Here is a 16,614-nt window from a genome sequence, read left to right as displayed (position 1 = left end):
AGGGGCAACCTGTGACCTGACCCCTCACTGAGTAGGGTCTTTATCAGAGGCTTCAGGTGCTGCTAAGAGAACAAGGTGGGAGCACATCGTGGTGAAGCCCTCATATCCCGGAGTCGGTGGGGCTGGCTTCCGACCTCTGTCTCACCTGCTGTTAACTGGCTGTGTGGCCTTGGGCGCGTTGCTTAACCTCCCGAGCCTCGCTGTCTTCATCCGTGGGATGGGTGTAACTTGTCCTACCTCGTGTGCACGGGGGAGGATTGCTGACCCACCGGATATAAAGCCCTTAGCACTGGGCTTGGCGTGGAGGGAGCGCTCAGAAGTGGAGCTGCCGTCCAGTTGGAGGGCCTGGGACGCCTCTGAGAGGAGGCGGGGACGCCAGTTCGGCCTTGAAGGATGGGGAAGACTTCAGCCAGTGGCAGGGACAGGGGATGCCCTGTATCTGTGAAGAGAGGCCTGGCCGGCTGTCTGCCCCTTGCTGTGCCCCCCACCTCCCCACCCTGGCTCTCCTAGGGGCAGGGGCAGTGGGCGCTTGTCTCATTGAGCAGCTTCCCTAGCCCCTGCCACCCCGCCAGGGCCCCCGTATTGTTCCCCTTCCCCGCTGAGATGTGCTTGGCAGGGACCAATTTCCTGCCATCAGTCAGGAGCTGTGGCATCTGTAGGACTGCAGAGCCCGAGGGCTTGGTCCTGCCCGCCCCTTCTCCCAGCTGCCGTCTATTTCTTAGGTCCGTCTGCCCCTCCCTCTGGCTGGGGTTCCAGCACAGTTAGGATGCAGGAAAAACAGGAGTCTGGGTCCTGGGGTGGGGGTGCGGGGGGGCCAGGGCCGCGGCTGCATGGGGTTGGGCACAGGGAGGAGGAGGTGACAACGCACTGAGGCTGCCGGTTAAAAGCATATTGAGTTGTGCGTGGGTGGACCCCCCCCAGCCCCCGGAGCAGGTCCTCCGTATCCTGGACTCCTTCAACTCGGTGGTTCTGGGTAATTCAGAGCAGGAATGTGGGGGCTTGTGGCAGACTCCAGCCGCAATGCGAAACCGAGGCAGCAGCTCAGCGGCCCCGGAGTGGAGTGAGTGGAGGCTGAGTCTCAGGCAGCACCGAGGCCCAGACCCCCCCCCCCCCCGCCCCCTGCCCCGTCCCCTGGGCTGCTGGGTCGGATTCTCTTGACCCACACAGAAGGGTTCTTGGTGTAGAGGTCCGGGCTGGCCTTGGGCCTGCAGCGGTGCCTGCTGACAGCCGCCACCAGGGAGCCTGCCTGGATGCATGGCAGCCCCATCTTTGGGTCAGGAGTCCTACTTGGGTCTGCACCGCCTCCTCACGTCCCTGTCCCCTCGCCAGACACACGGCTACGATTCATCGAACGCTCACATGCCAGGCCCTGGGCCAAGCGCTTCATGCATATTAGCTCATTTCATCCTTTATCAACCTGGGGAGACAGACAATGATTACTCCGATTTTTTTGAGGAAATGTGTTCGGAGGGGCTGGATCATCGTGCATCAAACGTCCCCTTCCCTGACCGCCTGTTTTTATTTGGCACCACCCCCCTTCCCCTCCTCTGGGCTTTTCCAGGGTGTCACTGGGTTCTCACCTGCAGCCGCTGCTGGGGAGCAATGCGACCGCATGGAGGCCCCGTGTGTCCTCAAGGGGAGAGGGGCACCTAGAACTGTGCGTTGAATGATGACTATTTGTCGACGAGGGAAAGAATGGATAGATGGACGGACGGACGGAGGGACGGGTGCCCCATGGCTAACACTAGCAGAGCCGGATCCCCACCAGGAGCCAGGTTCGAAGAGTACTACCTGCTGGCAGCTGCCACACCAATGCTGCCGTCGCTGTCACCGTAAAGGGAAAGCAGCGTATGCAGGGAGGGGTGATGACGCGCAGGGGATGGCCTGGGCCTGGGCTCCCGGCAGACCGGGGCGGGCCTGACCGTTGCCCTGGAGTGAACAGCATCAAGTCAAAGAGACTAACGTTCAGCCCCAGCCCCTGTTGTGCCTAGAGGAAGAGAGAGATGGGTTCTGAGGTGCTGGGGCAGAGGCAGGTGGTCCTCTGGGGCGGGAGGGGTGACTTCCGTCGCATTTAGGCCGGGGCCCCTCGCCTCTTCCAGGCCAGGGGAGCCGGGGTGGGGTGGGGTGGGGTGGATGGATCCACGGTCTTGGTCTCGACAGCACAGCTGGGGAGGGCTGCGGGTGCTGCAGGGCCGGCTGCTGAGCTCAGGCCTTATTAGGATTGGGGGCGGTCTATTTGTCTGGAATGATAGGGACCTGGAGAAGGGCTTTCGGGGAGATGAGTGGCAGGAGAGATAAGCCTGATGTGTGACTTTCTGATGCTTGGTTGGTTTGAAAATAAGTCCTGGGCCCAGATCCAGGATTGACAGGGGGATCAGAGAGGGCCATTTGCTTTCTGCCTCCTGACTTTGAAAAGAGCCTGAGAGTCAGGAAGCTGGGTTCTAATGCTAGGGGGGGGGGGGGTGCATCAGGTAGCATTGGCCGGGCCACGGGGCGAGGTCGGGTGCTCAGGATGGTGCATGTTAGAATCAGCCCCAGTGACTAAGTTCCTGGGCTCGCCTTTGCTCCTCTTTTGGGAAGAAGAAGCCTGAGTGCTGGGAGCTCGGTGACAAGAGGGCCAAGGAGGCATGGCCAGACTCCCGTGCGTCTCCTGATCTGCTCTTGGCCTTCTTCCCCCTGTCCTGGGCTGCAGAGGGCTCACCCGTGTAGACGCTTCAACAAGTTCCTTTGTCCCCTGGCTGATGGGCTGGTCAGTAGAGGCTGTTTGGGGGTTGGCTGATTTCCCTACATCTCGCCCCACCTCTGTGCCAGCCCCTTCCTAACGTTTGTTTAATGTAAATGCGACATCTCTTTCTCGCTGGGATCCTGACCGGTACACCAGCCATGACCACAGAAAGGCTCTGTCTCTGCTTCAATAGTGTTTGGAAGGAACAGACCCGGGACTCCACCCCTTCTAGCTTCTGCCTGCCTTCCAACCTCCTCTACAGTCATACCCGCTGGGCCACCTTCTTGGCCATGCCGTGCTCCCAGGACCTGTCAATACTTATTTTGTGTGCGTATGTGTGTGCGCGTGCGCGCCTAGCTCCTTATTGCTGACCAACTGTGAGCTCCTGGATTCATTAGGATCGTTCACAGCCTGCTCAGCCTGCATCTGTGGGCCTCCTACACCCACTTCTCACTGGGCTTCTATTTCTGCTAAGATGATGTGACTCTGAAGGGGGCGGATTCCCTCTGCAGATTGGTGGAGGGGAAGCATGAGGGTGCCAAGCACCTCCTGACAATGCAAAAACCAGCAACGGTGGCCATGCCCTCTTTTAGGAGGTGCAGAAGCCACCCCAAGATGGGTTGGGTTCTGCCCTGGGCACCATGGAAGCCACCAGGGCCCCGGAGAAGACCCTGAACCAGGCCCTTAGGGATCGCACGCCCTGCCTCTGCCCACGCAGACCCCCATCTCTGCGGCTTCCTGTTTGAGAAGGGGAAAGTCATCAAGAAGATGGGTGACGGCTGACCAACTCAGGCTGCTCTGGGCAACTATCTCCCTGAAAGCTCAGTCTCAAGCATGACTAGGGGCCTGGCAGCCTTTGAGGGTGGGGGTGGGGGCCTTCTGTATCCCCTGGCTGGCAGGGCTTGTGCGTGAGCCACTCCTCCAGCACCAGGCAGGTTTCTGCCCAGCCTGGACCCTCTCCCAAGCTGTGGACCAAATGGAAACAATAAGACTTTTTGCAATAACAGCCAACAACCAAGAGGTTTTCCCATGGATATCCCCCAAGGTGGCCTTGGGAGTGGGAGTAATGGGAAGCTGCTTGCTGTCTGGGTTTCCCCAGGCTGCTTTCCAGCCTCTGTAGGTTGGCCCAAGCTAGGGGCAGAGGGAAAGCCACCCCACAGGGGGTCAGAGGATGCAGGTTTGCGGGTTGGATTCTGCTCTGTCTTTCCCTTCTCTCCTCTCAGGATCTCAGGTTTCTTATCTGTGATGTGGGGGGAATGACAGCTGTGTGACTGCCAGGTGCCAGGTACTCTATAAAGGGCCATAAATAAACGATGTCACTAGCTTTCCCCTGAAGCCCTACAACGGGGCTTCCCTTAGCGTCTCTCTTGGGCAGACGAGGAAACTGGGCCCCAGAGAGGTCAAGGGCCTTGCTCAAGTTCAAAGTCTGAACTGGTAGCCTGCAGTTCAAACCCCCGGTCTCTCTGCACTCAATCCCAATGCCTTCTCTGCCCCACATCCTCAGGAGGTTGAGACCCAGCTCTGCAGCGAGGCCTTGGGGTTGGCAAGGGCATTTAAAATTTTTTTATTATTATTTTTTAATTTTTAAAAGATTCAATTTATTCATGAGATACAGAGAGAGAGAGAGAGAGAGAGGCAGAGACACAGGCAGAGGGAGAAGCAGGCTCCATGCACCGGGAGCCCGATGTGGGATTCGATCCCGGGTCTCCAGGATCACATCCTGGGATGAAGGCGGCGCAAAACCGCTGAGCCACCCAAGCTGCCCCCCGCCTTTTTTTTTTTAAATTGAAAAGTGACCACCTAGTATTTCATTGCTGCATTACAACCACAATTTCTTTACGCAGTCCCCTGATGATGCCTCTTCCCTGCCCCCCTCCCCCCGCTTTTTTTTTTACTATTTCAAACAATGATACAAGGAATAATCTTGTATATTCAGCAATTCACTCCTGTCCCTATGTATCTTTTGGGATAATTCTCACAAGTATAATGGCCATGCCAAAGGGCACGAAGGCATTTGCAGTTTTTTTTTTAATTTTTTTTTTTTTATTTATGATAGTCACAGAGAGAGAGAGAGACGCAGAGACACAGGCAGAGGGAGAAGCAGACTCCATGCACCGGGAGCCCGATGTGGGATTCAATCCCGGGTCTCCAGGATCGCGCCCTGGGCCAAAGGCAGGCGCCAAACCGCTGCGCCACCCAGGGATCCCGGCATTTGCAGTTTTGATGGATGTGGCCGAACTGTCTGCCCCCACTCCAGACTGAACCACGTGTGGTGCATGAGATGTCATTTGCCTCCCAGTCTCCAGCACAGTGTGTCTGCAAAGCTTTTTGATCTTCGCCAGTCTGGTAGTCTGGTCGTAAGAGGTATATCAGGTGGTTTGTTTAATTAATTAATTAATTCTTCCAAATTTTTATTTAAATTCAAATTGGTTAACATATAGTTTAACATTGGTTTCAGGAGAAGAATTCAGTGATTCATCACTTCCCATACAGCACCCAGTGCTCATCACCACATGTGCCCTCCTTGATGCCCATCACCCGTGTAGCCCATCCCCCAAGCGCTTCCCCTCCAGCGACCCTCAGTTTTTCCCATATTAGGAGTCTCGTATGGTTTGCCTCTTTCTCTGTTCTTATCTTATTTTTATTTTTCCTTCCCTCCCCTAGGATCCTTTGTTTTGTTTCTTAAATTCCACATATGAGTGAGACCATATGATACTTGTCTTTCTCTGACTTGCTTCACTTAGCATAATACTCTCTAGTTGTGTCCACATTATTGTGAATGGCAAGATCTCATTCTTTTTCATGGCTGAGTAATAGATATATTAGTATTAATATTATAATTAATAATTATAAAATTATAATATTATTAATTATATTAATTATAATATATATTATACATTATATATCTATACACACACACCACCTCTTCTTTATCTGTTCTTCAGTCAATGGACACTTGGGCTCTTTCCATAATTTGGCTGTTTTTGATAATGCTGCTATGAACATCAAGGTATCCCCCTCAAAAATACAATGCATTTTTGTATGCTTTGGGTAAATACCCAATAGTTCAATTGCTGGGTTGAAGTGTAGCTCTATTTTTAACTTTTTGAGGACGCCCCCATACTATTTTCCAGAGGGGCTGCCCCAGTTTGCATTCCCACTAACGATGCATGAGGGTTCCCCTTTCTCCACATTCTCACCAACATCTGTTATTTCTTGTGTTGTTAATTTTAACCACTCTGACAGGTGTGAGATGGTATCTCACTGTGGTTTTGATGTGTATTTCCCTGATGATGAGTGATGCCGAACAGCTTTTCGTGTGTCTGTTGGCCATCTGGATGTCTTCTATTTTGTGTTTTCTTATTATGGATGAACTTGGGTGCCTTCTCAAATGTTTAAGAACTATATTTCCACTGCTGTGAACTGTCTTCATATCCTTTGTCCATTTCTCTATTGTGCTATTGGTCTTTTTCTTGTTGATTTGCAAGAGCTTTTTATATAAGTAGGAAATCAACACTCTACCTGTATTAAGTCCCAGATATCTCTCCTCACTTGTTTTTGACTTTGCTAATGGGTCATTTCTTCCATGAAGAGGTTTTCTACTTTTGCGTGGCTGATTTATCAGTGTTTTTCTTTTGGGCTTCTGGGTGTTTTGTCAAAGGCCTTTCTTACATTAAGATTATTTTTAAAAACTCCTTCACTGTTTCTTCTAGGCCACTTATTATTTCACTAAAAATATTTAAATCTCTGATCCACCTGGAATTTCTTTCAGGATATGTGTATAGATTCACTCCTTTTCCTTTCTTTCTTTCTTTCTTTCTTTCTTTCTTTCTTTCTTTCTTTCTTTCTTTTCCTTCCTTCCTTCCTTCCTTCCTTCCTTCCTTCCTTCCTTCCTTCCTTCCTTCCTTCCTTCCTTCCTTCATTTTATTTTTAAGTAATCTCTACATCCAGTGTGGGGCTTGAACTTCCAAATCCAAGATCAAGACTCACACACTCCACCAACTGAGCCAGCCAGGCCCCCTAGGATGAATTCCTAATGGACCTAATTTAGCATTTTGTCAATGGCTTCCCATTGTCCCAATATTATGGAATAGTTTGTCTTTTCCTCGATGACTTAAATCCTATCTTCATCATAGACAACATGCTCACGTGTCTATGGATTTATATTTGTGCTTTTCTATTCTGTTCTATTGGCATGGTTATACTCATGAGCCACTACTTCATAATTCTAATTATTGCAGTTCTAGAATGTATTTAAATAACTGATAGGCTAACTTCCCCTCATTACATTTCTTTCTTTCTTTTTTTTTTTTTTTAAAGATTTAATTAATTTGTTTATTTGACACAGAGAGAGAGAGAAAACAAGCATGCAGGGGCAAAGGGAGAGGGAGAGGCAGACTCCCCATGGAGCAGGGAGCCCAATGCAGGGCTTGATCCCAGGACCCTGAGATCATGACCTGAGCAGAAGGCAGACACTTAACCAACAAGCCACCCAGGTGTCCCCCTCATTACACTTCTTTTGCATTTTCCTGGTTATTTTGCATGCTCGTTCTTCCATATGAACTTCAAAATCATGTTTCATTAAAAATTCCCATTGATATTTTCATTGAAACATATAAATATTACAGACTAAGGGAGAACTGACGTAGCTTTATGATGTCAGTCCTTCCCATCCACAAACATGGTATGCCTTTTCATTTGTTCAAGTCATCTTTTAGGTCCCTCAGTAGCATTTTAGGGTTTTTATCTATGTTTTGTGTGCACTTTTTGGCATTTTGTTTTTCTCATTGTAATAGTAAATATCATATGTCCTTCCATTATATTTCCCAACTAGTTGTCGTTAAGTAAGAAGGGCATTGACGTTTGCATATTAATTTTGTAGCTGGCCACATTATTGAATTTCTTTATTGTTGGTCATATTTTTTCAGTTGATTCTCTTTGATGTCCCAGGCATATATTCATATACTCTGCAAATAATGATTATTTTACCTACTGTTTTCAAATTTCATATAGTTAAGTGATTTTTGTTATTTAATTGCATTAGCTTATACCTAGAGAACAAAGTCAGGCAATAAATGAAGACACTGGATATCCAGGTCTTCTTCCTCACTTCAATGAGAGTGCTTTTAGAATTTCCTCATTTGGGTTTAAGGGGGATATATTTTTATCATGTTAAAGCAGCAGCTGCTTTTTCTTATTTCATTAAGACATTTTTTTTCATTAAGACATTTTTTAAGATTTAAGAATGGTTGCTGATTTATGCAGATAATTTATGCTTAGATACTCCAATGTGATAAATTATATTAATAGGAGTCCTGACACCTACCACTCTTTTCTTTTTCTCTTCTCTTCTCTTCTCTTCTCTTCTCTTCTCTTCTCTTCTCTTCTCTTCTCTTCTCTTCTCTTCTCTTCTCTTCTCTTCTTGACAGAAAGTGTGAGCCAGGGGCAGAGGGGGAGAAGGAGAGAGAGAGAATCTCAAGCAGGTTCCATGCTCGGCACAAAGCCCGATGAGGGGTTCCATTTCAGGACCCCAAGATCATGACCCGAGCCAAAATCAAGAGTCAGATGTGTAACCGAATGAGCCACTGTGCGCCCCCCCACCCGAATTTCTTAAACACCACCTGATCATGATATACTTTTTTTCCCCCTGTGTTGCTGGACTCTGTATGCTACTGTTTTATTTAGAATTGTTGCAGGGAAATTCAGAAGTGAGATTGACCTATATTTTTTTGTTCTTTGAGTTGGATATTGGCATTACTACTAGAGCTCTACTCTATTAAAAAAAAAAAAAAAGAAAACTAGAAACTTTTCTTCTTTTTCTATGCCCTGGATTAGGGAGAGAGCCATCCCTTAACATTCTGGTGGAATTCAAGGGGGCCCACCTCAACCTGCTGCTGGGCACCTGGGAAGAGGGTCTTGGGGACACAGATGATTCTGTACCTCTCTAGTGGGTCCAGAAGAGCAAGTTCAGTGGGGCTGACCATTGGTTCAGGGTTGTAGACTCCAGGTCCTCAGGGTGGAACCTGCCCTCCCACCCACCTGGATCTCTGTGCCCAGCACACCTGGACGATTGATTGTATAGGTGTGTGGATCACGAGGAAAGACTTAGAAGAAAAGAAGAGCACTTCTTCCATAGCAAACTACTTCTTGAGCATAGATAGGAGCAGTAGGCTTTCTTGAAGCTTTTAAGACCTTTGCTGGACCTATTGCAGCAAAAGGTTCACTTGATTTGAAGTCGTGTTCCTATGCAGTGTTTAAAGTAATGATATTTAAAAATTGATATATTGGGAATTAACGTGGAAGTTTTAGGAATGCACAGGAAGTCATCTTGCAAATAGGAAGCTGTTCGGTAGGGTTCCATTGCCCACTTGGCTCCCCTTTCCTGGTGACCTCAGTCTCAGTAAAGTGACTTTAGTTTTGCTTCATTATGCTGGTTCTATAGAAGCAAAACTGAATCATAACCCATGAGAAATGCTGATGGGACCTTTATCTGGATGAGGGCGTACAGGTCCTTCTGAAATAAAGATAAACCTCTCTGAGTGAGAAAAAGGGAAAAGAGCATAGGAAGGTGGGGTGAGCAGATGCAAGCTGGCCGGAGAAGGGCTGGATTGGGAAGGGAGGATTTCATGCAGCCGGGCTTGGAGGTTGGTGGCTGCTGAGGCTGGGCTGGCTCTGGGCACCCCTCCCTTCTCCTCCACACTCTTGGGGGCCCCCGGGGAGGAGCTTGTCTAGGTGTGTGTGTGTGTGTGTGTGTGTGTGTGTGTGTGTGTGTCTCTCGCTGGCTGGGGGGGCTGGTCTAACCCATCCTCCCTGGTGATGGTCTGCTGTTCTGTGTGCCTCTGGGTCTCCAGGGGTCATGGTGCTTCTACGGGTCCCTGTCACCTCGCCTCTGCTGCAGTGCCGCGTGTCCGGCGACCAGCCGTGGTGGGGCCGTCTCCACTTATTCCTGCGCATCGGCCAAGAGAGCTTCTTGCCGACACTCCATAAACACTACTTTAGACGCGGCGGGTATGTGCCCCCGCCCGCACCCACCCCTTCAGGCCTGCTGGCACAGTTTAATTTCCAGCCCCGGTATTTCTCCCCAGCCCGTGACAACCTCAGGTGGAAGCAATTTCACCGTCTTGTAACTCACCGGGTCATTATAATTAGTATCCCGGCGCCCGGGGCGAGGGCGGAAGGAAGGAAAGAAGAGTTGATCCAGCCAGGCGGAGAGGCCGCCACAGGGGCTGGGGGGCTGGGGGGCTGCGGGCATCGGAGGGTGGGGGAGCTGGGGCTTCCCCTTCCTCCTGCTTCAGCTTGTAACTCAGATTTTCCCAGACACCCGGTTCCACCCAACTTCCCTCTGTGTGTGTAGGGTGGGGTGGGGTGGAAAGCCAGGCACCGCTAAGCCCTGGGTTCACACAGAGGAGAGGGACCCGACCTGTGACCTGCAGGAGGGGCCCCGTGGGCTCACCTCTGAGCTCAGGGTGGGTGAGGGCCCTGGGGGAGGAGAGGAGGCCATACCCTACACATCCCCCTGTCCCAAGGACCCGGTATCCCAGCATGTGGCCCCGCCTGCCTCTGATCCCTGCGGTCTCAGAGCTGGAGCCCATCAGAGCAGGCGCAGACCTGGGTGCCGCCCCAGGCACAGACAGGAGCACGTGTGATCCCAAGAGAAGCAGCTGGGTGGGGGAACAGGCCACGATAGGGAGCAAAGTTTCTCAGCGGGTTGGTGAAGGTTTTTTGGTTGTAAGCAGTGGAGACAGACACCCCCCAAGAGAGGGGGTTGTGATCAGGGTGTTGGGCCATCGCAGAGTCAGCAAGGGGAGGGCTAGCAGCTTTGGGAGCTTAGGGCCCCAAGGCAGCCCCAAGGACCTGGTGTTGGAAGAGGGGTCTTCTGGGAACTGTTCACGTGCCCAATAGCCCGTGCAACCCATGGGACTCAGTTCCCCAGCTTCCGATCTCTGTGTTTCCAAGTTGAAAATGCCAAATTCCTCAAAGAGGCTCATTCATTCACGCATTCATTTTGTTTGTTGGTTTGCTTGTTCCATAAATATTTATTGAGGTTCCCCCGCCCCCAGTGTGGTAGGCAGGCACTGGAGAGGCAGCAGGAACCACACGAAACAAAAATACTTCTCCTGCATCTCCCACGTGGTGGGCGCGGGGTGTGGATGGCTCAGTTTGGGTCAGTGTCCACCCTGAGCCCATCTCAGTCGTGGCTAGGAGAGTTTGTGAGCCAGGAGGCCACCCCGAATGGGTTCGGCTGTAATGATTGAATCACCCTTTAAGACACATATCAGCTGTTTTTTTTTTAAATTTAAGATTTTATTTATTTATTCAAGAGAGAGAGAGGCAGAGACACAGGCAGAGGGAGAAGCAGGCTCCCTGTGGGGAGCCCAATGTGTGACTCCATCCTGGGACCCCGGGATCACAACCTGAGCCCCCCGTGGGTCCCTAACATATCAGCTCTTGATTGACATTGCAGAAAGCAGGCGGCGGGCGTAAGAGAAGCTAGGCTTGGTGGAGCTTATTCTCAACTGAGGCAACAAGACTTAGCTCTAGGCAGAGTGGGCACTTTCAAGGAATGTTCTATCCATGCTGCATCCTCCAGGCTCCCCAGGTTTTCCACTTTCCAGGGGTCTGGGCAGAGGGACATACACACACACACACACACACACACCAGACCTGCGACCTGCCAGACCTGCGTCAGCCAGCGGCAATGGGGGACGGGCAGCCTGTCTGCCTTCTGTCTTGTGTACCTCCTGCATGGACGCTTCCACGGACAGGGCCCAGCCTTGCTCCTCCTGGCACCTGCAGTAGCAGGAGCCCGCCCGGGGTTCAGGGCAGTCTTGGTGGGGGCCGACACACACCTGCCCCCGCCCCATCCCTGAGCGTCCCACATCCCCCGGGGACTGCGTCACTCTGTTCGCTACAGCTCCTTGTATCCCACGCACAGGTTAGAGACCTCACAAGCCTCCCTTCCTTTGCAACCTCCCGATTTCCGGCCTGAGCCCCGGGAGGCCCTGGCTTCGCTGTGCCCCGACTCCCCAGGACCCTCCAGCTCGAGACCCAAATCGTCAGGTCCCGGGCGACCACCCCTCCCAGGCCACAGCCTTGTCGGGGGCACAGCTTATAATAACACCATTATTCGCCTTAGCCAGGGGTGGGCCGAGCCCTCAGTGAAGCGCCTGCCGTTAGAACCCTGCAGAAACCAAGTAATAGCCTGCGCAGAAAGCCATTTGTAACGTCGCTGTAATTCCCATGATTCATTAAACAGGAATGGGAAATGATAGCGTTTCCCCTGGGAAAAAAAAAAAAAAAAACCACTCCTCCCAGAGTCGCCTGCTGCGTTCACTTGGCTCAAGTCTTTTATTGACTAAGCTTGTTGTGCGGATGTGAGGAGCACGGGCCTGGGGCCGGGGGGTTTACAGCAGCTGAAATGCGAGGTGGAGAGGGGGTCCCGCCAGGCCCAGACCTGACCTTGGAAGTGGGGCCGCTGGCCCCGCTTGGGGGGCCCAGTGGGCGTCTCGTGCAGTGCCTGGTGCCCCCCAGGGGCCGTCTGACTGAGGCCCCCTCCTGTCTCTGGGAGAGGATCGGTGTGCAAGGGTCCTCCAGCCAGCTCTGCCCAGCCCCGTGGAGTCCCACGGGGGCTGCCCTCCCCGGCCCTCTGGACACGGATGATCTGTGACCCCCAGGTGTGTGCCCACCTTCCCGACTGCTCAGTCCTCCAGATAGGACCCCAGATGTCACCCTGAGGCCCGTCTTCCGTCAGCCACAGGCCGGCTGCCGGGTTGCCCCCAGGAGTCTCTGGTGAAGAGGCCTCTTCTCCCTCCTCTGCTACCAATGGGGCTCCGGTCTCACCGTGTTCTGCCCCCCCGCCCGGCCAAGCCCCAACCCACTACCCCCCTGGGTCCCTGCCTCCAGCCTCCCCCTCCCGAGTGACTCCTCTATGGTGAGGCCAAGGGTTGTTCTAAGAAGCGACTCTGACCCTTTTCCTTCTGCCTGGAAGCTCGGCGGGCTCCCCACGGCACCTGGGATCATCCAGAAGGCCACGGCGCGGCCCTCAGGGCCCTTCCCACGCTGGCCACCCTTCAGTCTGCCCTTCCAGCTCCTCCTCCCCGGCCACTTTCTGCTGCACATTCCAGGCTGTCCCAAAGCTCGGGAGCACCAGGGTCTGCGGGGATTACACAAGGGGTGCCCCGCGTCTTCGCACCTTGTCCCTGCTGCTCCCTCAGCCCCAGATGCCCTTGCTCTTCATCCCTCGGGGTCACGCCCTGAGCTGAAGGCAGATGCTCACCCCCTGAGCCACCCAGGCATCCCTCTTTCTCTTCTCTTCTCTTCTCTTCTCTTCTCTTCTCTTCTCTTCTCTTCTCTTCTCTTTCTCTTTCTCTTTCTCTTTCTCTTTCTCTTTCTCTTTCTCTTTCTCTTTCTCTTTCTCTCTCTTTCTTTTTCTCTTTCTTTCTCTTTTTTTTTCTCTTTCTGTGAGTTCCAAGGTAGGGCTTGAACTCAAGACCCCGAGATCAAGACCTGAGCTGGGATCAAGAGTCAGACATTTAAGCTACTGAGCCCCTCCAGCACCCCCTCCACCAGGTTCCCACCTCACTCAGAGAGAGAGCTACCATCCTCACCATGGACTTGAAGACCTTCTATCATCTGGCCCCCCATCGCCGCTCTGACTTCACCTCCTACTGTTCTCCCCATGCTTACTTTGCTTTAACCTTTAGCCGCCCCTTCCTTGATTGTGCTCAGCATGCTCCTGCCTCAGGGCCTTTGCACTTGCTGTTCCCATTGTCCTGCATACCCCCCAGCTCTCTGCAAGCTCACCTCAGGGACACCTTTCCTGACCTTCTTCTCAAAAGGTACGAACTTCCGGGTCCTCTGGCGCTGCCTAGTTCCTTCTTCCCGCTTTATTTTTCCCATACTACACATCACCAGCAACAACACAAGTGTATTTTACTATGTTAATTGTTTTTTATTTTAATTTTTAAGGTTTTTTTGTTTTGTTTTGTTTTGTTTTTTGTTTGTTTCCCTCCACTAGACTACAAGCTCCGTGAGGGCAGGGACTTTTGGGGAGGGGTCCTTCTTTTTTACTTTTACATCCCACACCTGTGCTTGCGTGCCGCAGACATGCGTAAGACATGTGTTGAACGGGCGAGTGTTACGGGCTTCCTGCTCACTCGACTTTCCCCAACCCCTGCTGGCCCATCCACACGGAGGGGATCGCCCAGTCCCGTGCCTTCCCACAGCAGCGCATAGAGGCCTCTGTTAGAGCACATAGGCAGTTGCTGGGTCTGGACCCCATTTCCCTCCGGGGGAGAACTCCGTGAAGCCAGGGCTTGTGTCTTACTTATGTCTGAGTTCAAGCTCCCAGCATGGGCCTGCCTGCAGCAGTTCTCTGTGCATACTCAGGGAATTTATTTTTATTGCTTTGTCCCTTCTTGCCAGGCTCCCAGTCTTGCAGAGCCAGGACTGTCCCCCTGAAGAAAGGTCTGGGGCAGGGGGACGGAGACTTGCTCAGTGTCATGGTAGGGCCAGAGAAACTCTTGGTCTTTTAGGTGATAGGGGGCAGGACCCACCCCTGCAGATGGGGACAGAGCACCCACAGGCCTCCAACAGAGCCTGGAGGTGGCTGGAGGCTTCCAGCCATCAGACCGGTGAAGGCCCAGCCACTGGGGCCAATGGGTTTCACCAGTTACTGACTTGGAAGCCCTCTAACAAGCCACACAATGGAGTGATCCCCCAGAAATGGGACTGAGCAGAAGCTCTCTGGCCCAGAGCTGCCTCCTTACCCCTGACTCTGATGACTGAGCCTTATCTGGATAAAGGAGCAGAACTCAGAGGTGGTGACCAGGCCTTTGGGAGCAGAGCCTATGGGTGGTCACCTGTCTTGTCTGCACCCCAGCACCCACAGTGCCAGACTCTCAGCTCTGCCGGGGGAACACCCGGGGTCCAGCGTCCTGACCGCCATCTGGGGTGCAAGGGCAGCTCCCCCCCGCCCCAGCGGAGCTGAAGTGCGCCCAGGCTAGATGCTCTGAAAATGTTGGATGGATTTGCGGGCGAAGAAGCAGGTGAGAGTCCTTCCCTGTGATCCTGCAGGGGAAGGTGCTCGGCTGCTGCTTGGACGCGTCCGGTCACCGCCGATCAAGCTCCGGATCTTAGTTGGGTTTTCTAGAAGCGGACTCTGGGATGTGGATTCAAGGGCCACCACCTTATAGGGCCGGTGCTTGCTCCGGGTGATGCTTGCAGGGGAGGGGGAGGCCGGGAGGGGAAGCAGCCCGCGCAGAATGTGACACAAGCGAGTTGCCATCTCGGGTAACTGGCGTGTGATTCTGCTGGTGGCGGCGCAGGACGTGTTGCAGGGTTAACCAGCTCTGGGGAGGTGCTGGGAGGCTCAGGCGCCAAGTCCTGTCTGTCATGGGCTGCCACCAACCCCGAGCTCCCGAGAGTGCTCTGCAACCTGAAATGGGGCCACGGTGCCAGCCGGGGGGCTGAGGCTGAGACGCTGGCACACTGGGCACCTGCTGACCTCGGCATTTCTTCCTGGGGCACCCGGACCCCAAGCTGGGCATCGCCCCCCATATCAGTGATTGCACCCCCACAGTCTGGGCCCTCTGGCTGACCTTTGGCCGTCACCTGTCCCCAGCACTTTTCCCGTCTCCTCTCTGCCTTCACAGCTGCCAGCCTGAGCTTTCCAAACTCCCGTCTCTGCGCGTTCCATGCTGCACCTGTGCTGCTGCGTGTTGCCGGTACCTGCTGTCTAGCTGGCATCCCGTACATGTAGACGGTGAGTTCAGGAGGTGGGATCTGGGGACCCTCCATGGACACTTACTAGGTGCTCACTAAATGTTGGTTAAACTGAGCTACTGCAAAGTTGATGCAGTCCCTCCCCTGCTCTAGAGCCTTGCTGGCTCCCCAGGTCTTGACGGGAGAGCCCAACATAAAGGCCCAGCATGACCTCTCCAGCTTCAGATTCCAGAATCTTCACCCACAGGCCCCCGTCTGGCCCCACAGGGGCCTTAAGGAGCTTTGTGCGTCCCTTCCTTTCCTTAACCATGACAAGGCTACAGACTCAAAGCTGGCAGTGGTCAGGCCAGAGGGTGGTGAGTGAAGCAGGCTGCGTTAGGGCAGCATGGAGTGGTGGGCTCTGCAGTGAGCTCCTGGGGGTTTGTGACCGCTGAGCATTTATGCCCAAGTGCTCAGAAAACCCGGAGCCCGTTGACTCCCAGCAGGATTTGGCTGAAGAAATGCAGCCTAGGCCGTGGGCTCAGCCACACGCACCTCTTCATTTGCTGCCCCCTCCTTCTACTTTCTCCTTGTGAAATCTGGCTCCTCCTTCAGAGTCTGGTTCTGATGTCACCTCCTCCATGAAGCCTGCAGGGATTTCCCCAGCTGGCAGGACTCTTTGTCTACTCTGTGGTGTCACAAACTTTAGAACTTCTAGTATTTGCATCACTATTTAAAAAACAAAAACAAGAAACACCAAACAGTTACTATGTTCCAGGCCCCTGCCAGAGGCCTTCTGCATACTTCATGTCATAATATACTTTAAAAAATTTAATATTTTGCTATTGTTGAACAATGTGACCTATATGCAGAAAAGTACATGAAACATGAATGTATAAGGTAACAAGTAATTATTAAGCAGCATCTAGGTAAATACCACCCAGGTTGAGAAATAGAATTTATTTCATTGATGAGGAAACATGGACCCAAGGAGGCCAAGTGATTGTCCTCAGTTCATATAGTCATATGTGCAAAAATTAGCATTTTGGTTTTTAAAAAATATTTTATGTATTTATTTATGAGAGACACACACAGAGAGAGAGGCAGACACAGGCAAAGGGAGAAGCAGGCTCCATGCAGGGAGCCTGACGTGGGACTCGATCCCAGGACCCCGGGATCAGGCCCTG

At 52.5% G+C, this 16,614-nt stretch overlaps 1 long non-coding RNA gene across 3 annotated transcripts in view; it reads left to right on the top strand.

Moving 5' to 3' along the window:
* The window catches only part of LOC112914670 (uncharacterized), a 78,401-nt gene that overhangs the window by 8,221 nt on the left and 53,566 nt on the right, over window positions 1-16,614 (top strand). For all 3 annotated transcript variants that reach the window (XR_011994785.1, XR_011994784.1, XR_003233913.2), the window contains exon 2: window positions 15,379-15,488. This is a non-coding gene — a long non-coding RNA (uncharacterized lncRNA). The remainder of the gene's footprint in view (window positions 1-15,378; window positions 15,489-16,614) is intronic.

This window comes from Vulpes vulpes, chromosome 10 (genome assembly GCF_048418805.1).
Source record: "Vulpes vulpes isolate BD-2025 chromosome 10, VulVul3, whole genome shotgun sequence".
Classification (NCBI taxonomy): domain Eukaryota; kingdom Metazoa; phylum Chordata; class Mammalia; order Carnivora; family Canidae; genus Vulpes; species Vulpes vulpes.
This window is presented reverse-complemented; position numbering and strand designations above follow the sequence as displayed.